This window comes from Dama dama, chromosome 11 (assembly GCF_033118175.1).
Source record: "Dama dama isolate Ldn47 chromosome 11, ASM3311817v1, whole genome shotgun sequence".
NCBI lineage: Eukaryota > Metazoa > Chordata > Mammalia > Artiodactyla > Cervidae > Dama > Dama dama.
Genome location: NC_083691.1, coordinates 80,528,153 through 80,554,131, shown reverse-complemented (window position 1 = coordinate 80,554,131; position 25,979 = coordinate 80,528,153).

The window sequence follows — 25,979 nt, the reverse complement described above, 5'->3', positions numbered from 1 at the left end:
AGTGAAGGTGATGGAATTCCAGTTTAGCTATTTCAAATCCTAAAAGATGATACTGTGAAAATGCTGCACTCAATATGCCAGCAAATTTGGGAAACTCAGCAGTAGCCACAGGACTGAAAAAGGTCTTTTTTCATCCCAATCCCAAAGAGAGGCAATGCCAAAGAATGCTCAAACTACTGCACAATTACACTCATCCCACACACTAGCAAAGCAATGCTCAAATTTCTCCAAACCATGCTTCAGCAATACATGAACCGTGAACTTCCAGATGTTCAAGCAGGATTTAGAAAAGGCAGAGGAACCAAAGATCAAATTTCCAACATCTGCTGGATCATCACAAAAGCAACAGAGTTCCAGAAAAACATCTATTTCTGCTTTATTGACTATGCCAAAGCCTTTGACTGTGTGGATCACAATAAACTTTGGAAAATTCTGAAAGAGATGGGAATACCAGACCACCTGACCTGCCTCTTGAGAAATCTGTATGCAGGTCAGGAAGCAATAGTTAGAACTAGACATCAAACAACAGACTGGTTCCAAATAGGAAAAGGAGTACATCAAAGCTGTATATTGTCATCCTGCTTATTTAACTTCTATGCAGAGTACATCATGAGAAACGCTGGGCTGGATGAAACACAAGCTGGAATCAAGATTGCCAGGAGAAATATGAATAACCTCAGATATGCAGATGATACCACCCTTATGGAAGAAAGTGAAGAAGAATTGAAGAGTCTCTTGATGAAAGTGAAAGAGGAGAGTGAAAAAGTTGGCTTAAAGCTCAGCATTCAGAAAACTAAGATCATGGCATCTGGTTCCATCACTTCATGGCAAATAGATGGGGAAACAGTGGCCTACTTTATTTTTGGGGGCTCCAAAATCAATGCAGATGGTGACTGCAGCCATGAAATTAACAGACGCTTACTCCTTGGAAGGAAAGTTATAACCAACCTAGACAGCATATTAAGAGCAGAGACATCACTTTGCCAACAAAGTTCTGTCTAGTCAGGGCTGTGGTTTTTCCATCAGTCATGTATGGATGTGAGAGTTGGACTGGGAAGAAAGCTGAGTGCCGAAGAATTGATGCTTTTGAACTGTGGTGTTGGAGAAGACTCTTGAGAGTCCCTTGAACTGCAAGGAGATCTAACCAGCCCATCCTAAATGAGATCAGTCTAAATGTTCATTAAAAGGACTGATGTTGAAGCTGAAACTCCAATACTTTGGCCAACTGATGAGAAGTCTGACTCATTTCAAAAGACCCTGATGCTGGGAAAGATTGAAGGCAGGAGGAGAAGGGGACGACAGAGGATGAGATGGTTGGATGGCATTATCGACTCAATGGACATGAGTTTGGGTAAACTCCGTGAGTTGGTGATAGACAGGGAGGTCTGGCGTGCTGCAGTCCCTGGGGTCGCAAAGAGTGGGACACGACTGAGTGACTGAACTGAATTGAACTGTGTAAATGTAATCAGCATCTTCTCTGAAATGATTGAATTGTTTCAATTTAACAATGATTAAATTGTTAAATTCCTATTAAATTTATTAAATCCCCATGAAAAGTTAATTCTCAAATTATACTCACTAGAACATTTTATGTAATCACATTCTTTTTATTCTTTCATAGAATCTCTTTTCGTAAGTTTTGCCAATGAAAATATGTGTGCTACTCAAGTACATGGTAAACATCTAATCAACTGGTTCAATACAAGAAGAGATGGATGTGCTAGTGGAAACTATGCTTATTCAAGACAGATTTAAGACAAATAACATAATACACTAAAAAGTAAAAAAATTCATGGCTTCTTTCATTTATCTATGCATCCATCCAACCATCCACCCTACCATCTAGCAGGAGCCATATTCATTATGTATTCATATGTATTCACTTTTCTTTTTTTGGGTCACATGTCTTACAGAATCTTAGTACCCTGACCAGGAATCGAACCCAGGACCCCTGCAGTGGAAGTGCAGAGTCATAATCACTGGACAGCCAGGGAAGTCCCAACCCATACTTAAATATGTTTCTTATCCTGGCCCTTTTTGAACTTGGTGAATTTTTTGCCATTTTGTATTACCATGAACAATACTACCTATGCATATTGTGTTTTGGGGTGTGGTGGGAGGTGTCTTCTGAGAAAATATGTGTGTTATTTTCTGTGTTATAGGCATACTGATTACAGCTAATGATTAAGGTTTCATTCAGATTTTTGTCTTTTGTCAGTTTGTATACTATACATTTTTCTTAAAATATGTATTTCTTTTTCTATTAGCATATGATCTTAAATATCAGTTGTTTTTTTCTTTTAATCTCTGCTGTTTCTGTGGTTATTCCACGTTTGATGTCTAACATTCTTAGTTTATTTTCAGGTTTTAATCTTTTCTAATATAATCTATATTATGAAGTCTTAAGCTTTCCTCTCTGGACAACTTTAGATGCATATCAAAAGCTTTGAGATATAATATTTTATTATTAATTATTTAGAAAGTTTGGTCTATTGGTTAGAATGTTTTTAAAATTTCTCAAGTGCATATTTTCATTTTTTACATTTTCCATTCTCATATCTAACCCAATTTTATTCTTAATGCAGTTCATATGATACTAGTGTTTGAAAAATGTTGAGACTTCTGTTAAGGTCTAGAATGTGACCAATATTTATTCATTTAGCTGCATGCCTGAAAAAAAAATTTCAAATTATTTGGCACAAGATTTCATGGGTCTATTAGATCATGTTTGCTAATCATATAGTTCAGATGTTATGTACTCTTCCCAGTTTTCCTGTGTACTTTGTCTATAATTGCTGAGATAAGTATAATAAAATCTCTGATCATGCTGTTGTACTTTAAAATTTGCAGCTTACTATTTTGCAGCAGTTTTGAAATTATTTTTAATATGATTCTTATAAACCACAGTATTTTTGTCTGGAAATCTCCTTTGGACAAAGGAGCCTGGCGGGCTACAGAACATGGGGTCACAAAGAGTCAGACATGACTGAGTGACTCACACACACACTTATAAACCTCATATCTCAGGAAAAAATTCAGTCTGACAATTTTTGGGGTTTTTTTCACTGAACTGTATAAATTTGTTAAGATAAAATGATACTGGATTTTTCTCTATCTTCTTACTTCTCTCCTTTTATTTTTTCTACTGTTTAACTTTTTTATTTTTCTCATCTCTGTTTTTTTTTTTTTTTTGACATGGTGTGCTTTTCTCTTTTCTCTTTATTTGATTCAAATATCCCTCTATTATTTAGGAAAAGTAACCCAATTTTAAATTTTTCAGTGTTTATGCTAAAAATTTTACATGCATACAGAACAACATTTCATAGCTAAAGTAACAACTGTAATCTAACAGAACTTTGATAAATGAACTTACCTGCTGTCTGTTAATCACTACATGTCTTCAGCATGGATCTAATCGATCACTTTTTTTCAGGTTTGTTTCATTCTTTTAACAAATATTTCGTATAGATGAAATCTAGTGTGTTTTGTAAGTTGGTCCTAAATATTAGAAAATGCAAGACTGTGTTGAACCTAGGGTGGAATGATAATGGACTGCTAACTGAAACCATTTTTCCAAATAAACACTTATTTTAAGACTTCAAATATAAAACAAATAAAAGTGTAACTGCTCTGTTTGAGGCAAATCCCCTGCAGTGTTGGAGCTCCAGAGAAAATTATTTGAAAAGTCACTGTGAAAGTGTCTAGTGTAGCAAAACTTTTATTTTCTCCTAGTTTACCTTCCATTTGACTAATTTCTAATTGATTGGGATTAAAAGGAATGCTTCAAAGTTTTCACCAGAAGGGTGACTGTTTAAAGCTTAGATAATTCTTCCTAGAAAATGGAAATTGCATATTCTTAATAAGGAAAGGAAAAAAACCTAGAAAGAATAATAGGCTAAAGATGGAACGATTGAAAGGAGAAAAAAAGACACTACTGTGGTCTATTATAAAAATGTGAAACCACACAGCAAATCTGATTTATACCTACTGGACGAATGAGCAATCTTTTTAAATTATTATTTTCAGAGATGCATTGCTAGGTTTTCAAAATCTGTCTTCTGAGAGGCACATCTAATGTATCTCTTCAGTTTTACTTCTCCAATAAAGGGTTTATGCTCCAATAAAGTAAAGTGATGATTTTCCAACCTACCTTTGATCAGTTGACCTTGCACACCTGAGGTCTTTTTCTTTCTCCATTCAAATTATTCCTAACCTTCAAGAACTTGCCCAAGTCTCAATTTCTCCATATAAATCTCACCTTCTTTGAAGTCTCATAACATTTCCAGTTTGAATGAAAAAGGAGAACGTTTAATAATAGAGCAGCTTGTAAGGATTGCCACTGCTTTCTTCATAGCAGATAGTGTTTTTCACAGAGATGATGACTGTCACAATTTATCTCTATGGCCTTGGGGAAGTTTTCTTAAAAATTTGACCTCAGTTTACACATCTGTCAAATGAATTGGAGAAGAGATTTTTTTTTTTCATCCTACCCTGAGTATGGGAAGATTAGAAGCGGGTGGTGGAAGATAGAAACAGGGAATTAAGAAGTGCAAACCACTATGTAAAAAATCAATGAATTGCAAGTATATATTACATAGCACAAGGAATATAGCAAATATTTTACAACTATAAATGGAATATGTATATATATATTATTGAAGTTTAGGTATTATGTAAGTTTCAGGTGTATAACATAGTGATTTATAATTTTTTGAAGGTTATATTCTTCCTACTGGTATCCTCTAGTTTGTTCTTTATATCTGTGAGTCTGTTTTTGTCTTGTTATATTTATTTGTGTTTTTTTTAATTTTTAGATTTCACATATACATGATATCATAAAGCATTTGTCTTTTTCTGACTTATTTTTTCCCTAGATTGAAAATCTTTGACCTATGTTGTTTTAAGATTCCATTCTATTGCATTCCTTTTCCCATTTTTAGAACAAAGCAGACTTGGAAATATCAAATATAACTAATTGATACTTTCATTACATTGGTTGGAACAAAATGGTTTTGTCTGTTTAATGTATTTATTTTACAGGAACACATACATATAAACACTTTTACTCAATGAGAGAAATCAAGCCATACTGTACAGAAGGGAAAGACTTTAGAATCCACAGCTATTTAAAGAATTGTGTTTGTGTATGCTGAATTAACAAATACTGATTGTTGTGTGTGTGTGTGTGTCTGTGTGTGTATACTCTCTGTATATGTGCATATGTGTGTGTGTATACATGTATATATATGTATACACACTCTTTTTCTGAATACCCCTGTTACAGTCTAATTAGAAACTTCAATGTTTCCTTTTGGGACTTCCCTTGTAGTTCAGTCAGTAAGGAATCTGCCTGCAATGCAAGAGACCCAGGTTTGATTCCTGGGTTGGGAAGATCCCATGGAGAAGGAAATGGCAACCCACTCCAGTATGCTTGCCTGGAGAATTCCATGGACGGAGGAGCCTGGCAGGCTACGGTCCATGGGGCTGCAAGAGTTGGACACGACTTAACAACTAAACCACCACCAGCATTTTCTTTTTAGATATTTTTTTTAATTGGAGTATAGTTGATTTACAATGTGTTACTTTCAGATGTACAACACAGTGAATCAGTTGTACATATACATAGATCCACTCTTTTTTAGACTCTTTTTCCATGTAAGTCGTTACATAGAATTGAGTAGAGTTTCCTGTGCTATATATAGTAGGTCCTTACTAGTTATCTATTTTATATATAGTAACATGTATATGCCAATCCTAACCTCCCAATTTATTCCCTCCCTCTCCCCCTTGACAACCATAAGATTTTCTGTGCCTGTAACTTTATTTCTGTTGTGTGAATAAGTTCATTTGTACCATTTTTTTTTTAGATTACACAGATAAGCAATATCTTACAGTATTTGCCCTTCTCTAACTCAACTACATTCAGTATGACAGTCTCTAGGTTCATCCATGTTGCTATAAGTGGCATTATTTTGTTTTTATGACTGAGTAATATTTCATCATATATGTGTACCGCATCTTCTTCATCCATTTCTCTGTTGATGGACATTTAGGTTGTTTGTTCTACTATTGTAAATAGTGCTGCAGTGAACATTGGGATGCATGTATATTTTTGAATTATGGTTTTCTCAGGATATATGATCACAAGTGAGGTTGCTGGCTCATATGGTAGTTCTATTTTAATTTTTTAAGGAACCTCCATGCTGTTCTCTCCATAGTAGCTATACCAGTTTACATTTCCACCAACAATGTAGAAGGGTTCCCTTTTCTCCACACCCTCTCAAGCATTTATTATTTGGACGTTTTTTGATGATGGCCATTCTGACCAGTGTGAAGTGATACCTCATTGTTTTGATTAGCATGTCTCTAATAATTAGTGATGCTGAGCATATTTTCATGTGCTTCTTGGCCATCTGTATATCTTCTTTGGAGAAATGTCTATTTAGGTCTTCTCCCATTTTTTGATTGAGTTGTTTGTTTTTTTGTTATTGAGCTTCATGAGCTGTTTGTGTATTATAGAGATTAATCCCTGTTGGTTGCTTGATTTGAAAATATTTTCTCCCATTCTTTGCATTGCTTTTTGTTTTGTTTATGATTTCCTTTGCTGTGCAAAAGTTTTTACATTTAATTGGGTTCTATTTGTTTATTTTTGTTTCTATATTCATTACTCTAGGAAGTAGGCCAAAAGGGATCTTGCTGCCATTTATGTCAGAGAGTAAAAAGAAAATTTATAAAAGAAGGGGTGATATATATATAAAATAGAATATTACTCATACATAAGAATGAAATAATGCCATTTTGTAGCAACATGGGTGAACTTGAAGGGCACTGTGCTTAGTGAAGTAAGTCAGACAAAGACCAATATTTTGTAATATCACTTACATGTGGAATCTAAAAAAATACAATAAACCTAATAACTATCTCAAGAAGCAGACTTGAGAGGTAGAAACTACTATGTATAAAATAAGCTATGAGGATATATTGTGCAACACAGGGAATATATCCAATATTTTGTAAAAACTATAAATGTTAAAGATTATACTACAATTGTGAATCACTGTATTGTACACCTGTAACAAATATTGTACAACTATAATTCAAAAAGATTTTTAAAAAATAAAGACAAGCCCTCATCCCACCAACCCCCAAAAAAGAAACTTTAAGAATAATAATGGAAGGGAATAGATGGATGAATCCAGACGAGTAAATCCTCATCTAAAATGCTTGAAATCCCAGAGATTTAGAACGATCCCTTCAGTGATTTCAGACTGATATCATGGTTGCTGAATGACCTTGAGAAAGCTTCTAATGTGATGAGTTGTACCTTATATGGATGTGATAAAAATCCAAAGACCATATAGTGTGTTCGTTCTCTAAGCTTTTCCTGGCAGAGAATGTGAACCCTGCATGTAGCATGTTTCTTCCCTGCCAGGGTCCAGCCTCGGCAGGATCCAGGGGGTACCCTCAGGGTGAACGGCGTCGGCGAGAGAAGACACGTGAGACCAGCCTTGATAGGGTCAAGTCTGCGAGGGGGAGAGAGAGAGAGAGTGACCAGATGAGGGGTGCAGCAGAGTCTGGCAAATCTTTATTTTTTACCGTAGCTTTTATATTCTAAGTTAGGACATTTTTTAAGGGGAAGATAGTTTAATATTACATCAGCTTATCCTTCATGAAACCAGGGTGTTTTCTGCATACTTCTTTGTGAGAATCTTGTACATTATCTTCTGGCCTTGGGGCCTATTGACATTTTATGACCTAGGTGAATGCAAAGCTGTTTTCCTGTAATCTATTCTTTAAAGAACACAAAGGTCAGTCCTTTTGCAGAAGTTATCAGTTAAATTTATCTAAAAGGTTTACAACACAAAGACTCTGCAGCTCCAGTGAGGCAGCCCCTGTTTAGCATTCCTGGTTAAAATGAACAATTCTGAACTCTTATTTTTCTAAATCTTTAACTATAACCACTTTTAGAATAATATTTTTGTGTTCTCTAATAGGGCTTCCTCACCCCCGAAGGGCTCTGTGCCTATTAGGGCCTTTATGTGATCAGGTTCTTTATGCTGTTTATGATTAAGGTGTTGTGAGCAGTCATGTGCGTTAGTACGCATTTGCCAAGCAGGCTAGAATGCCAGCAAAGGGGTCTAAATTGAAACACTCCTTTCATCCTGGATAATCTTATAGGATACCGCCGTGCGGCAGACATATTAATTAAAGTTCTAAGTTGGTTCTGTTTGGAGAGAGATCGGGGAAGGCCTTCCTGCCTGTGTCAGAGAAATTAGGGAGTAGTCCATTGAGGCAGGCATCAGAAAGACAGATATCATCTGTAAGGTGAGCACAGGGGGCAGCTTTTTGAAATCCCTGAAAACCTGATCTGCCTTGCCTGTCAGGCTTTCTCCTCGTGACCTTGTCATGGGTGGGATCTTGTGAGCTGGCCTTTTCGAAACCCCTGAAAATCTGATCCGCCTTGCCTGTCAGGTTTTCTCCCTCATGACCTGGTCATGGGTGGGATCTTGTGTGCCGGTTTCCGGCACTTCCCGAGAAAATAGACTAATGCATAGACTAAAATAATGCTTACAATTTCTAGAACAATAGCTTATACTTATGATGAATTAATTAGTTTGGGCTTTCTACATTTTAGCTTATTTTAATTAAGGTGAGATTCATTTTAACCTGTTACTATAAAATATTTAGAAACTAATATGATGAATTTATCTAACAGACTTTAGTCTCCTGATGACAGTGGAAAATATATAGCCACTGAAATGTCAAAGTTATTTGTAGTTGCCTGTTAGAACACTACTGGAGAAGACTCTTGAGAGTCCCTTGGCCTGCAAGGAGATCAAACCACTCAATCCTAAAGGAAATCAAGTCTTAATACTCAATAGAAAAAAAATTCAATGGAAGTATTGTTGCTGGAGCTGAAGCTTCAGTACTTGGGCCACCTGATGCAAAGAGCCGACTCATTGGAAAAGACCCTGACACTGGGATAGATTGAAGTCAAAAGAGAAGATAACAGAGGATGAGATGGTTAGGTAGTATCATCTACTCAATGCACATGAATTTGAGCAAACTCTGGTAGATAGTAGAGGACAGAGGAGCTGGCATGCTACAGTCCATGGGGTCAGCGATGACTTAGCCACTGAACAATTAGAACACGGGGTTCTTGCTTACAAAGTGGCTGATAGTGAGGATAGGGCTCTTCCTGTTATGTGAGACTTGGGAGTATAGTTCACTCACCACCTCCGTGCAGAGCCTGGGCCTCTGAATTCCATTTACTGAATATCATCTGGTTTAGAGTCTGGACTATTGTCAAATGTCAGATGTCAATGTGTGGGGGAAGGCTTGGGGAAATTCTGCCACAGCCCCCACTGGTGGGCACCCATCTTTGCTGACACAGTTAATATATAGTATAGTGACTTCTGCACTAATTATGTGATGTGGGGAAAGTTGTTTAATTTTCTGTGCCTCAGAAATTTTTTTTCATTGTGTTTTAATGGAGGTAAAAATGAGATAGTGGATGTAAATTGCTTTTCCCAGAGCTGGCAGATAATAAGAACCAATAAATCATACATATTTTACTTTATATATACATATCATATATAGAGTGTTTATAAAAAGTTGAACATTTTCAAAAATAAATTCCTCAGGAAGAAAGTTATGTAAAAATGTATAAATGTGTGACTAAAGCCAATTTTAATGCATTGCCACCATTATTTCCATCATCTTACAAATAAATGCCCCTTAAGTTATTGTTTGGAGAAGGAAATGGCAACCCACTCCAATATTCTTGCCTGGAATATCCCATGGAGGAAGAGCCTGGTAGGCTACAGTCCATGGGGTCGCAAAGAGTTGAACACAACTGAGCGACTTTTCACCATTTTTTCATCAAGTTATTGTTACAAAGGTTGCCTCAGACTTGTGGCTTAAACCAACTAGAGAGAGAGAACTGACGCGAAATCACATAATGTCATATGTCTGGGATCTGGCTAGTCACTATCCCCAAGGCAGGGCAGTGTGTTTAATGTTTAGAACAGATTGTTGCACAGTACAGCAGTGTGGAAAACATTCAGGAAGGAACTGTATAATAGGAATAAAGCAGTGTCTTTCTGCTAAAAAATGAAACTATCAGAGACCGAATGGTAGAGTGGAATGGTATCATTCCACCATTAGGTCTAAATATATTATCATTGTCACTAGTCCTTCAAAGTTAAAAAAAAAAATAGAGCAATAATTTAAATGCAAAAAAGACATTAAATTTTGCAAATCCCCTATGTGTTCTGTTGTCATAGAATGCAGTTTAATAAATTCCATCACAAGGTCAGAAACAATTAGAATTCTAAGGGTACTTCTATAGTTTGATTCCTACTACCTATTCACATATAATATGAATTCTGAAAGTAATTTATACATATATAATGATAATCATTTAGTTTGGACTAAATACCTAGTGTTCAAGAAGCATATTTTTGAGATTTTTTTTCCTTTTGTTTTTGAAACACTAACAAGAAGAAATAGAATCCATATAATCTGGTGAAGGTGCTAGGTCAAATTCTAAATTCTGAACCTAAACCTTGATAGTTGGGCAAGAACCAGGAAAGAAAACCTATGTTGGTTAATAGGAGAATAGATCTTTCTGTAATCACAAATTAATTTGATCTAGTGATCCTGTGTCATAAGCTTAAGGAAGTTGATCAGCAAGGAAGGTCATGTTTGAGATGGAGCATTTTGGATAAAAAATGAGTAAACTGAACTGGAAAGTTTGAAGATTCATGGAGCAGTTGGACACTTAGAAGTAAAGCCAGGGAATTGGGAGGAAGTACACAAATGAGAACCACAGCTGGGGAATAGGGTATTTTCCTTCCTGTCTCATACAATCTAGTTAGAATCTAATGGATATGTAGCAAAGAACAGCTACAGTTGTTATTACTGGTTCAGAAATATGATCTCTCTTCCCACTTCAGCATAGGTTGAAGAGGAAAAATGTATTTTGAAACCCTAGTTCTATTTTCACAGCCCCAAATTAAATCTACATCACGTTTTTTCTCCCCAAATTGATTACCTTGTATTTTTTAGTATCTTCCACAGGTTCCAGTTTCCTAGTCACAATTCACATTTTATAATGTTACATTCACAGGTTATTAGTAAAGATGAGCTAAAGTGGGGCTTTGATCTTGCCCTGAGGGCTTCATGAACAATACCATTTGCCCTCTTTCTTTGTTTAGAATCCCTCAGCCTCTGCTGCTTCAAATTTAGTTGTTGTTTTAAGTGTTAGTCGCTCAGTCACTCAATCAAGTCGCTCAACTGTTTGTGACCCCATGGACTGTAGCCCACCAAGGTCTTCTGTCCATGGAATTCTCCAAGCAAGAATACTGGAGTGGGTTGCTATTCTTTTCTTCAGGGGGTCTTCCCGACCCAGGAATTGAACCCGTGTCCTGCATTACAGGCAGATTCTTTGCTGTCAGAGCTCAGGAAGCCCAACCTGAGGCCAGTTTGCTGTCACTGTCTGCTTTGTTCAATAATCCTTCAAGTGCTTATGAAAGTGTGGATATTGCTTGCTCTCACCAATTACAACATTCATAATCGTATCTAAATAGCAATAAGATTTTCATCTTAGTTTGTTTTCAGTCTCTGTGTTATAATTTCAATAATTGCCTCTCACTCTGTATTTAAGAGATTTTGTACTTAGTCTTGTTAGAATTTTCACATTTTTCATTCCTGAATTTCTGAGAGTTCTTGGTAGGCTGCTGCTTTGTTTTTCTCTGAGTCCACATAATAGGTTGTCATTAGCTACAGAGGGAATTATAATTATATTAGGTGTTTAGTATTCAGTGCATTCTTAGTCTCAGCAGTTGTGGACACTTCCCTAGTTTCTGTTCCACATAGAAGGACTATCAGATCTGTTCAGTCTAAGACATTTCCTCCAAACTCCATTCCTCTGAAAGTGTTTGTCTCAATACTTTTTTTTTATTACTCATCCATCCTTGGTTACAGCGACTGAATAATTCTCTTTTCAGCCATGGTTTAAATAGACTTAAATAGTTTTCTACCATATCACACTTAAGCTTTATTTTGTCTAGATGGTGATATCATCAGACACCCACAAAGGATTAAAATATCGATGGTCTCTCCTGGTCTTACCTAAGGGCTACTTTCTGACTAGAAAGGCAGCCTTAAAATTAAGAAGAAAGGTTAAAGAAAAGATATTTTCTTCTAAGCTTCTCCCACTCTCTCCTCCAGTTATTGTGAGTACATAAGTCTTAGGGTTGCCAATTTATACCCATTAGTACTTATCCTATGAAGACCCTAAAGAGTTGAACGTGCTAAAAAAAAGGAGGTCAACTTGGTATCAGTTACCCCAGGAATATAAGAGAAACCAATGGAGAACTGTAAGCAGAGAGACCTGTTACTTTGATGTCTGAGACTTGAGCTGGTACAGGTTAAATGAAGTCTCTGCCCTGTGGAAGCAGCTGCTTAGAAGGAGGAAGCCATGATATTCATGCATATGTGTCTCTATGCATGAATAATTGTCAAATGAAAGACTTAAAACAATCTATTCCCATATTCTTCTTTAATACAAAGACATGCATTTAAAATTTAATGTATTGTGTATTTTTCCATGGTTAAAAATGCTGTTAGTCTTTCCTCTGCTCTTCACCTCGACCTGTTTCCACTCTTTAATCACTGTTCTTTAGTGCAAGTTATTTAGACCTCTGTGTTATGTTTTCTCTAGAGCTTACATGGTAGAGAATCTGCTTGCGATGCAGGAGATGTGGGTTCAATCCCTGGGTTGGGAAGATCCTCTGGAGAAGGGAATGGCAACCCACTCCAATATTCTTGCTTGGAGAATTCCATGGACAAAGGAGCCTGGCAGGCTACAGTTCACGGGGTCTCAAAGAGTCAGACATGACTGAGCAACTAATGCTTTCACTTTCATTTTTTCAGAGTATTTCACACATCAATTTAAGTAAATGGGTTAGGAAAATTCCAGGTACATGGTAAATGCTCAATAAAAATTGGCTGATATTTTAATAGCAGTTTAATTTTGTATCATATATTTTCCCTCATATATGTGACTTCATTGTGGCTCATCATATTCATGCATATGTGTCTCTATGCATGAATAATTGTCAAATGAAAGACTTAAAACAATCTATTCCCATATTCTTCTTTAATACAAAGACATGCATTTAAAATTTAATGTATTGTGTATTTTTCCATATGGAAAGGGATATGTGAGGTTATTAAAAAAAAATGGCCCACTGAGACCATATGTAGTTAGATGTCCCTAGACATCTCAGTTTTTTGGTGTCTACTTTTGGAATAGTTGAAAGTGAGGTACAGCAAGATGCTGCTTATTCAGAGAGATATTTACTAGAATGTAAATTCCATGAAATCAGGATCCTCTTCTGTTTTTTTTTCACTGCCCTATACCAATGCCTAGAGAAGTGCCTGGTACAGGAAGAGTGATCACTGAATATGTGTTATATAAAGAAAAGGTGATATCTTTAAGACTGTGTACTGAAAAGACCATCAGTGATTTCAAATAAGAGCCATAAATCAAAGTCTTACAGGCAGATGCTTTGGCTATTTTTGAGATCTGTTTCTCAAAGGGGCAACTCTCAATTTAGCATATTCCAGGTGGAGCTGCAGTGGGTGGCCAATGAGTAGACAATAGTGAAATAGTGAATTTTCCAAAAGATACTATTTATAGACAGTATAACCTTAAGGAGAGCTTCCCAGGTAGAATCTTTAGATGTGCTTGCGTTTCTTAGCACTGTCATCAGGAAAGGTGGAAAAAGATCCTTGATTGTAAGAAATAGAATAATAAAAGTAGGGTAATATAGATATTTTGAAGTAGTGAAATATGAGTACCAAATAAAGAAGATTTTTTATGCCAAAGAAAGAAAGAAATAATAAAAGTGGGGATGGATATCATAGCTATAGGGGATTTTTTATGTTGAATGACTGGCTTCCTTAAGTTTTTCTCCTTATGAAAATAATTCAATATTATAGAAAAATAAATCTTGGAAAATAAGAACTTTAGAAAACTCCCTTTGTGCTTTTATTAGGTATTCAAAGAGAAGCATAAACAATCTTAGCAAATTCTTTATGCATTTGTAATTATTAATATTTTCTCACAGTGTCATCTTTTATTTTGTTCTTTCTTTCATGACCCTCATCTGCAAAGCCAAAAAAAAAAAAAAAAAAAAAAAACTTTAATAGAAAAAAAAGAAAAGGGTTAAAAACAAAAATGTCTGAGAAGAGATTCACAAATTGATTAAATATCACAAAAACTCAAAGAAATACTTAGTAGTAATATATTTGCTGTTTATCAAATTAGCATGACTTCAGAAATTGCCATTAATGATAGTATAGTAATATAGAGGTCTTCCCTTGTAGCTCAGTCAGTCAAGAATCTGCCTGCAGTGCAGGAGATCTGGGTTCGATCCCTGGGTTGGGAAGATCCCCTGGAGAAGGAAATGGCAACCCACTCCAGAATCCTTGTCTGGAAAATCCCATGGGCAGAAGAGCCTGGTGGGCTACAGTCCATGGGGTTGCAAAGAGTCGGGCACGACTGAGCGACTAACACATGGTAATATAGAAGCATTTATAAATATTCTGCAAGAGGGAAAACTGATACATTTATTTTGGAAATCTGCATGAGGATATGTATGGAAAGTCTGTAAAACAATACTTCCTCTTTGTTTTTTGTTTTTTAATTTTTTTTAACACCGAATACATTTTGCATTGGGGTATAGCCAATTAATAATGTTGTGATAGTTTCAGGTGAACCGTGAGGAGACTCAGCCATATACATGTATCCATTCACCCCGCAAAGCCTCTCCCATCTAGGCTGGCACATAACATTGACCTGCATTCCATGTGCTATACAATAGGTTTTTGTCCATTATCCATTTTAAATATAGCAGTGTATACGTGACCTTCCCAAAGCCCTTAATTATCCCTTTCCCCCAGCAACCATGAGTTCATTTTCTGTGAGTCTTTTTCTAAAACATTGCTTCTTTTCTTCTAGAAAATTCATTTTTATTTATCCATATACTAAGGAAATAATCGGAGAAGGCAATGGCAATCCACTCCAGTACTCTTGGCTGGACAATCCCATGGACGGAGGAGCCTGGTAGGCTGCAGTCCATGGGGTCGCTGAGAGTTGGACAAGACTGAGTGACTTCACTTTCACTTTTCACTTTCATACATTGGAGAAAGAAATGGCAACCCACTCCATTATTCTTGCCTGGAGAATCCCAGGGACGGGGGAGCCTCCTGGGCTGCCGTCTATGGGGTCGCAGAGTTAGATACGACTGAAGCGACTTAGCAGCAGCAGCAGCAGCAGCAGCAAGGAAATAATCAGGGTGATGTCAAAGTTTTTGTACAAAGATGATCATGATAACTATATATGGGTGAATATTTCAGTATAAGTTAAAGGGTAATGATTAAATGGTATATTCATTTAATATTTATTCTTATATTATTTTCTTGTTGTTGTTCAGTTGCTAAGTCATGTCCAACTCTTTGCAACCCCATGGACTGCAGCCCATCAGGCTCCTCTGTCCTTTACTATCTCCTGGAGTTTGCTCAAACTCATGTCCATTGAGTTGGTGATGCCATTCAACCATCCCATCTTTTGTTGCCCCCTTCTCATCCTGCCCTCAATCTTTTCCAGCATCAGGTTCTTTTCCAATGAGCCAGAAGAACTTAAAGCAAATGTTGATTAAATTAAATGTAGCTCATGCACATGGTGGATACTTGTGTATCTTGAAATGTGAAATATATGTATTGATATTGGAAAATGCTTTTATTGTTAACTGAAAACTTTAGGAATCATAGTTTGATGTATCATTAACTACAAAAAGAGGATAGAAGAAAATAATAGATGGAAAACAGATTCTAGAATGTTAAAAGCTATTGCTTTAAGTGAAGAGATTAAGAATGATTCTCTAGAGGACACTCCATGCAACAATAACATGGGAGGAAAGCAAGAAAACTATGTTGTGGGGTGGATATATTAATTATCTTAATTTGTGATTATGTTTTATGGGTGCATACATGTTAAAAACATTAAATTAACAGTTTAAATATGCGATGTTTATTGTAACACAATTATATTTCATTAAGTGTGTTAACATTTTATTTTTGTAAGTAGCTATAGGTGGCTCGGGTGGTAAAGTGTCTGCCTGCAATATGGGAGACCCAGGTTTGATCGCTGGGTCGGAAAGATCCCCTGGAGAAGGAAATGGCAACCCACTCGAGTACTCTTGCCTGGAAAATTCCACATACGAAGGAGCCTGGTAGATTACAGTCCATGGGATTGCAAAGAGTCAGACAAGACTTCACTTTCACTTTCATAATGTTCTTGGAGAGGAACAAAGTGAATGGGTTTGTTCTATCCAGAATTTTTATAATGCTACTCTAAATAAGACAGCATGATATTCATGTAAAGATAGACAAGTAAAGCAGTGGAATAAAGTACAGATCCCAGAAAAAGACCCAAGCATATGTGGAGTCTTAATTTATAAATAGAGTGCTACTCCAGAGCTGGGAACAGAAAATATTTTTCAATAAATCATGCTGGGACATGTTATATCCATAAAATTAAAAATGAAATTTGGCTTCTACTTCATGTTATACAGAAAACTGTCTTTTATGTAAAACATAGATCAAAATACAAAAAGCAAAGCAATAAAAAAAGTCTGGAGAACAATAAAGGAAAATATTTTCATGATCTCAGATGAGTGAAATAAATATATCTCAAACAAAACAAAAACTCTGAAACAGGAGATTACCATGAATACATTTGAGTACATTAAGATTGTTCATCAAACAACTCCATTAAGACAGTGAAAATGCAAGTTGTAATCTTGGTGAAAAAACTTTCAACACATAAAATATGGATATATCTGAAATCATTCAGAAAATATAGACAACTAAGCAGAAAATCAGTAACTGACTTTAAGAGGCATAGGAAAATTAAAAATAGCCATTAATGTTCATAAAAGTGGGCAAGCTCATTGGTAATCAGGAAAATGGAATATAAGATCAAATTAACATACTATGGCATGCTGTCTTGGATGACTAAAATAACAGTTTAATACATAATGGGAACTCTCATGTAATGTTGATGAGTGTGTAAACTGGTCCTATTAATTTGGAAAACTATTTGGCATTATTTCCTAAAGTTGATCATGTACAAATTCTATAATCTAGCAATTACATATAATATAAAGTGATATATTTAATATATGTGCATATACATAATTATATATCCCCATCTTAGTATAAGTGACTGTGTGCTCAAATCAGCTAGGATTAGCTCAGAGAGCCAGCAGTTAAATTTGTGATCTGACTTTTACACCAGTGGTAGCTTGTAACTGTTAGAATTTTGTTCAATGCCATATATTGGGTCTCATTTTTCCCCATTAGAGAACCAGTATATGATATGTACATAAAACTACACATAAAACAATGCTTATAGTAGTTATTTGCAGTAGCGTCAAACTGAAAACAACCCAAATATCCATTTAAAGTAGAAATGATATATAAGTTGTGGTATGTCTATGATATTAGGGGCTTCCCAGGTAGCACAGTGTGAAGAATCCACCTGCCAATGCAGGAGATGCAGCAGATGTGGGTTTGATCCCCTGGTCTGGAAGATCCTCTGGAGGAGGAAATGGCAACCCATTCTAGTATTCTTGCCTGGAAAATTCCACAGACAGAGGAGCCTGGCAGGCTACAGTCCATGAGGTTGCAAAGAGTTGGACGTGACTGAGCACACACACAGAAGTCTGTATATTAGAATATTTTATGGCAATAAAATAAATGAACTACAGGTATGTATAATCATAATAATTATTATAATTATAAGAAGTGCAAACAATATAGTTCATGTACACAAGGCCATATCTCTCTCTAAAATATTTATGTGTGTTTGTATCCTTAGGAAAAATAATATGAATATATGTGAAATGCTATATTTGTGTGATGGCATTATAAAATATTTCCTTTTTCTTTACACTTTATTTCTTTTATACTGATAAAATATTACCTTATAATCAAGAAAAAAAACAATAAAATTAACTTTGTTTTAAAAATAAAATATAGGATAGTAGTCATGGTTGCTGCTGCTGCTAAGTCACTTCAGTCGCGTCAGACTCTGTGCGACCCCATAGACGGCAGCCCAGGAAGCTCCCCCACATCTGGGATTCTCCAGGCAAGAACACTGGAGTGGGTTGCCATTTCCTTCTCCAATGCATGAAAGTGAAAAGTGAGAGTGAAGTCGCTCAGTCATGTCCAACTCTTAGCGACCCCATGGACTGCAGTCTACCAGGCTCCTCCGTCCGTGGGATTTTCCAGGCAAGAGTACTGGGGTGGGGCGCCATTGCCTTCTCCAAGTAGTCATGGTCAGTTCAGTTCAGTTCAGTCGCTTAGTCGTGTCCGACTCTTTGCAGCCCCATGAATCGCAGCACGCCAGGCCTCCCTGTCCATCACCAACTCCCAGAGTTCACTCAAACTCATGCCCATCGAGTCGGTGATGCCATCCAGCCATCTCATCCTCTGTCGTCCCCTTCTCCTCCTGCCCCCAGTCCCTCCCAGCATCAGGGTCTTTTCCAATGAGTCAACTCTTCGCATGAGGTGGCCCAAGTACTGGAGTTTCAGCTTCAGCATCAGTCCTTCCAATGAACACCCAGGACCTATCTCCTTCAGGATGGACTGGTTGTATCTCCTTGCAGTCCAAGGGACTCTCAAGAGTCTCCTCCAACACCACAGTTCAAAAGCATCAATTCTTTGGTGCTCAGCTTTCTTCACAGTCCAACTCTCACATCCATACATGACCACTGGAAAAACCATAGCCTTGACCAGATGGACCTCTGTTGGCAAAGTAATGTCTCTGCTTTTTAATATGCTGTCTAGGTTGGCCATAACTTTCCTTCAAAGGAGTAAGCGTCTTTTAATTTCATGACTGCAGTCACCATCTGCAGTGATTTTGGAGCCCCAAAAAGTAAAGTCTGACACTGTTTCCACTATCTCCCCATCTATTTCCCATGAGGTGATGGGACCAAATACCATGATCTTAGTTTTATGAATGTTGAGCTTTTAAGCCAACTTGGACCGCGCAGAAGTGTGCCGGCTGGGACGGACCACGCAGAAGTGTGGCTGTGAGGAGCCACCCCTCACCCAAGGTCAGGGGTAGGGACCGAGAGCGCCAGGCTGTGACAGCAGGAGCGGCGGCCGAGAGGAGCTTCCCCACGTCTGAGGTAGTCATGGTAGTGGGGTGTAATTACTCAGGTAATATTGGATTAGAAGCTAGTATCAGAGTTTATTTGAAATCTGGTGTATGTCTTGCAAGATGTATAACTCTGTAGATGTTATTTAACTGTACTGATACATATTTTCTTCTACTACAAGATTAGAATACAGATATTGACTACCTCAGAGAATATTTGTGAAGTTGAAAATAAGATGTCTGTGCCTTGATATTTACCAGCACAGAGTAAGAGTATAGTTATGTTTTCTCTAGTTTATTGATGTTTGTTACTTCCCTTACTTTTAAACCGTTCTTAACCTATTAGAAGATCTAAAATCATTTATTGGGTGGTGATAAAAATGGAAAATCTTTATAATTAATAATATACCATTGTTGTTTACCTTATGGACACAAGTGATGACACTTCAATAGTAGGATTTCAGAGTTCCTGAAGAAGTGTTTAGTTGAGTTCTTAACTTGTACCTGAGTTTATTTGAAGTATTTTTATCATTTTATGTGCGTGTTTGATTTATATACCTGCTGTAAGTCCTTGAAATGTGAAAGCATTATGTTCACTAACACTTTTATATACAACTCTTTGAGGAGTGACCCATTTCTTTATCAGTTCTTTCTTTATCAGCCAACTCTCTTTCTTTTTATCTTCTCTCTATAGCTATTTGTTTTGAGCAGAAACACTCCATTCAGTGAGCTTAATTGAAGGGAGAATTACCCATCACTGTCTGCAATTTAGGTTTTGTAAGTTGAGCTCTGATTCATTAAATGTCACAGACTTGCATCAACTGAGAGAGTTCATTTCTCCTTAATTCATCAGTGAATTGCTAATGAAACCTCCTTGATCTTTGTCATAGAAACAAAGATCTAACTTTATAGCACATCTTCTAATTTTGTAGTGTGTCTTAATGATCATTATCTTGAACTCTTTATCACATAGATAGCTTATCTCTATTTTGTTTAGTTTTTTTTATCCTCTTCTTTCACTTGCAAAATATTCCTGTCTCTACTCATTTTGCCTAGTTCTCTGTGTTTATTTGTATGTATTAGATAGCTCAGTTCAGTCCTTCAGTTCAGTTCAATTCAGTCACTCAGTCCTGTCCAACTCTTTGTGACCTCATGAATGGCAGCACGCCAGGCCTCCCTGTCCATCACCAGCTCCCAGAGTTCACTCAAGCTCATGTCCATCGAGTAAGTGATGCCATCCAGCAATCTCATCCTCTGTCTTCCCCTTCTCCTCCTGCCCCCAATCCCTCCCAGCATCAGGGTCTTTTCCAATGAGTCAACTCTACGCATGAGGTGGCCAAAGTATTGGAGTTTCAGCTTCAGCATCAGTCCTTCCAATGAATACTCAGGACTTATCTCCTTTAGGATGGACTGGTTGGATCACCTTGCAGTCCAAGGGACTCTCAAGAGTCTTCTCCAAAACCACAGTTCAAAAGCATCAATTTTTCAGCGCTCAGCTTTCTTCACAGTCCAACTCTCACATCCATACATGACCAATGGAAATACCACAGCCTTGAGTAGATGGACCTTTGCTGGCAAAGTAATGTCTCTGCTTTTTAATATGCTATCAAGGTTAGTCATAACTTTCCTTCCAAGGTGTAAGCATCTTTTAATTTAATGGCTGCAATCACCATCTGCATGTGATTTTGGAGACCAAAAAAATAAAGTCAGCCACTGTTTCCCCATATATTTCCCATGAGGTGATGGGACCAGATGCCATGATCTTAGTTTTCTGAATGTTGAGCTTTAAGCCAGCTTTTTCACTCTCTTCTTTCACTTTCATCAAGAGGCTTTTTATTTCCTCTTCACTTTCTGCCATAAGGATGGTGTCATCTGCATATCTGAGGTTATTGATATTTCTCCCAGCAATCTTGATTCCAGCTTGTACTACTTCCAGCCCAGCATTTCTCATGATGTACTCTGCATGGAAGTTAAATATTAGGGTGACAATATACAGCCTTGATGTACTCCTTTTCCTATTTGGAACCAGTCTGTTGTTCCATGTCCAGTTCCAACTGTTGCTTCCTGACCTGCATACAGGTTTCTCAAGAGGCAGGTCAGGTGGTCTGGTATTCCCATCTCTTTCAGCATTTTCCATAGTTTATTGTGATCCACACAGTCAAAGGCTTTGGCATAGTCAATAAAGTAGAAATAAATGTTTTTCTGGAACTCCCTTGCTTTTTCAATGATCCAGCAGATGTTGGCAACTTGATCTCTGGTTCCTCTGCCTTTTCTAAAACCAGCTTGAACATCTGGAAGTTCACGGTTCACATATTGCTGAAGCATGGCTTGGAGAATTTTGAGCATTACTTTACTAGCGTCTGAGATGAGTGCAATTGTGCAGTAGTTTGAGCATTCTTTGGGATTCCCTTTCTTTGGGATTGGAATGAAAACTGACCTTTTCCAGTCCTGTGGCCACTGCTGAGTTTTCCAAATTTGCTGGCATATTGAATGCAGCACTTTCACAGCATCATCTCTCAGGATTTGAAATAGCTCAACTGGAATTCCATCACCTCCTCTAGTTTTTTTCATAGTGATGCTTGTTCATAGTGATGGTTGGGAAGATTTCCTGGAGAAGGGAAAGGCTTTTATTTTTCAGTCCCACAGTCCTGTCCAGCTCTTTGCGACCCCATGGACTGCAGCATGCCAGGATTCCCTGTCCATCACCAACTTCCTGAGCTTGCTCAAACTCACATCCATCGAGTCAGTGATGCCATCCAATCATCTCATCTTCTGTCGTCCCCTTCTCCCGCCTTCAATCTTTCCCAGAATCAGGGTCTTTTCTAATGAGTCAGTTCTTCCCATCAGGTGGCCAAAGTATTGCAGTTTCACCTTCAACATCAGTCTTTCCAATGAATACTCAGGACTGATTTTCTTTAGGATCGACTGGTTGGATCTCCTTGTAGTCCAAGAGTCTCTCAAGAGTCTTCTCCAACACCACAGTTCAAAAGCAGCAATTCTTCAGCCCTCAGCTTTCTTTATAGTCCAACGCTTACATCCATACATGACTACTGGAAAACCCATAGCTTTGACTAGACAGACTTTTGTTGGCAAAGTGATGTCTCTGCTTTTTATTAGGCTGTGTAGGTTGGACATAGCTTTTCTTCCAAGGAGCAAGCAAGTGTCTTTCAATTTCATGATTGCAGTCACCATCTGCAATGATTTTGGAGCCCCCAAAATAAAGTCTCTCACTGTTTCCATTATTTCCCCATCTGTTTGCCATGAAGTGTTGGTACCAGATGCCATGATCTTAGTTTTCTGAGTGTTGAGTTTTAAGCCAACTTTTTCTCTCTCCTCTTTCACTTTCATCAAGAGGCTCTTTGTTTCTTCTTGACTTTCTGCCATAATGGTAGTGTCATCTGCATATCAGAGGTCATTGATGTTTCTCCCAGCAGTCTTGATTCCAGCTTGTGCTACATTCAACCTGGCATTTCACATAATGTTCTCTGCATATAGTTAAATAAGCAGGGTGACAATATACAGCCTTGATGTACTCCTCTTCTCATTTGGAACCAGTCTGTTGTTCCACGTCCAGTTCTAACTGTTGCTTCATGACTTGCAAACAGATTTCCCAGGAGGCAGATTAGGTGGTCTGGTATTCTCATCTCCTGAAGAGTTTTTCATAGTTTGTTGTGATCCACACAGTCAAAGGCTTTAGCGTAGTCAATAATGCAGAAGTAGATGCTTTTTCAATGATCCAACAGATGTTGGCAATTTGATCTCTGGTTCCTCTGCCTTTTCTAAAACCAGCTTGAACATCTGGAAGTTCATGGTTCACATACTGTTTAAGTCTGGTTTGGAGAATTTTGAGCATTACATTTCCAGCATGTGAGATGAGTGCAATTGTGTGGTAGTTTGAACATTCTTTGGCATTGCCTTTCTTTGGGATTGGGATGAAAGCTGACCTTTTCCAGTCCTGTGGCCACTGCTGCATTTTCCAAATTTCCTTGCACATTGATTGAAGCACTTTCACAGCATTATTTTTAGGATTTGAAATAGCTCAACTGGAATTCCATCACCCCAACTAGCTTTGTTCCTAGTAATGCTTTTTAAGGCCCACTTGACTTCACACTCCAGGATGTCTGGCTCTAGGTAAGTGATCACACCATTGTGGTTATCTGGGTCATGAAGATACAAATAGCTGAGAAAAGAAGCGAAGCTAAAGGCAAAGGAGAAAGGGAAAGTTATACCTATTTAAATGCAGAGTTCCAAAGAATAGCAGGAAGAGATAAAAAATCCTTCCTCAGTGATCAGTGCAAAGAAATGAAAGAAAACAATAGAATGGGAAAGACTAGAGATCTCTTCAAGAAAATTAGAGATACCAAGGGAACATTTCATGTAAAGTTGGGTACAATTAAGGACAGAAATGGTTTGGACCTAACAGAAGCAGAACATGTTAAAAAGAGGTGGCAAGAATACACAGAACTATACAAGAAAAGATCTTCATATATTAGATAGGTCAGTTACGTTTTCTAGTCTTAGAGAAGTGACTGTATGTTGGAGACATCCTATGGGGCCCAGCAGCACTTTCCCTCTGGTGACCAGAGCTGTTTGCTGTAGGATGATCCCTCTGTGGGCTGTGTGGGCCCTCTGTTGTGGTGGGGTGGACTACTGAAGGCACACTAGTAGGTAGGGCTGGCCCCTAGCCTAACTGACTGTCAGTCCCTGCCTCATGTGGTGACTGCCAGCCTGCTGGTGGGCAGGTCCACGTCCCAGTGTGGCTGCCCATCAGTCTTGGTCTCAGTGATCCCAGGGCTGGTACTGAGCCACTGGTGGGTGGAGTCAGGATCCAGGGCAGCTGGCTGTGGGGCCTCATGGGCCTAGTGCTGGTGCCAATGTGCTGGAAGCAAGTAAGTCTGACACTATTAAGCAAGATGGAAGATTCCAAAATGGTGTTTGCTAGCGCCACAGTCCTTGTGGTGGGATGAGCTCCCACTAATAGCTGCCACCAGCATCTTTATCCCCAGGTTGCCTCCTGCCTCTCTGGGAGGCTCTTTAAGATCAATAATTTGGTCTGACTCAGTCTCCTTTCAAATGACTGTCTCAGTACTGGGTCTCCGAACTTGTGACATTTTACTCATGTCTTGTAAGAATAGAGTCTCTGTTTCCTATAACCCCCTGGCTTTCCCATACACAAATGCTGCTGGCCTTCAAAGCCAGATGTTCTGGGGACATGTCTTTCCAATGTAGGATTCTTGGGCTGGAGAGCCTGATGTGGGACGTGAACCCCTTGTTCCTTGGGGAGAACCTCCACTATTGTGATTATCCTCCCCTTTGTGGGTCACCTTCCTGGGGGTTATGAATCTTGACTATATTGTTTCTCTGTTTCTCCTTCCTGTCTCATTTCGATTCCTTCTTTATATCTTTAGTGTTGGGAAAATATTTTCTTCTAGACTTAATGTCATTTGCATAGATAGCTGCTCTGTAAATAGTTATAATTTTTGTGTGCCCATGAGAGGAGGTAAGCTCAGGTCTTTCTTCTCTACCATCTTGGCCACAAATTATTTTTTAATGCAACAAATTAGTACAGTATAATGGCTATAAGGCTACCTTCAGTTTCTTAATTATCTGTTCAAATTCCAGTTTTACATCTTATAAGCAGAGTGACTTTGATAAAGTTATTTCATATCTTTGTGCCTCAGTTTTTTCATGTGTGTTATGAAATAACAGTTGTATCTAGTATATAGTGTTATTGTGAGGAACCAGTACAAAAAGCAGTTAGGACAAATCAAAGAATAAATATAAAGCAGTTAGGACAAATCAAAAAACAATAAATTGGTTTTCAGTTACAAATTTGCAAATGGAATATTAGTAATTTAGACATTCCAGATATTGACATTGTCTCCCTCCAAAACAAATTTGATCATATGTAACTTCTGTGTTTTTCTTTTCATTTTAGTTTTTCTGTAGATTGTGTACTTTTATTGCTGAGCTTGTGTGCTTTTGAAATTTATATAAATGGTATAATACTATAAGTAATCTGTATCTTTCTTTTTACATATAATGATATGTTTCTAATATTCATTCATTTGATATATCTAGCAGATCACTCATTTTCACTGTTATGTAGTGTTCCCAAAACATATCTGTCTATACATATATATATATATATATATATATATATATGGTCATTTTGAGTTTTTTCAATTTGATGTCTGTTGACGCCATAAATATTTTCTACAGGTCGCTTAAGACACATGCTTAAAGAGTTTTCTAAGATATTCATCTAGAAATGGCTTCCAAGTCCTGAATTTGCAAATATATAACTCCATGAGATAATGCTAAATTGTTTTCCAAGTACTGTATTAATTCATTCTCCCACCAGTTAACATGTGGCAGTATCAGAACTTCCTATTTTTTAAAAAACTGGTGGGTGTAAAATGTCATTTTATTTTGACTAAAATTTGCATTTTAAAAATTATTAATAAGGTAAAATTTTTCATTTTTGTTTTAGCCCTTCAAGTTTCCTTTTCTGTGAAATATCCTTTATGTGATACTGAGATTGCATTTATGTTCAATGTCCTCTCTGTTCTTTTAGTTTATATGTACTAAATTAAAAGAACTCCAAGTTAAAAATTTCTAAATAACAAAAAAGATATGCAAAATTTGAGTATATTGTGACTATTTTTATTACTAAAGGGTTTTTGCCTTTGTATATTAATAATTTTAGGCAGAACATAAAATTTGAATTATATTGTTGAGT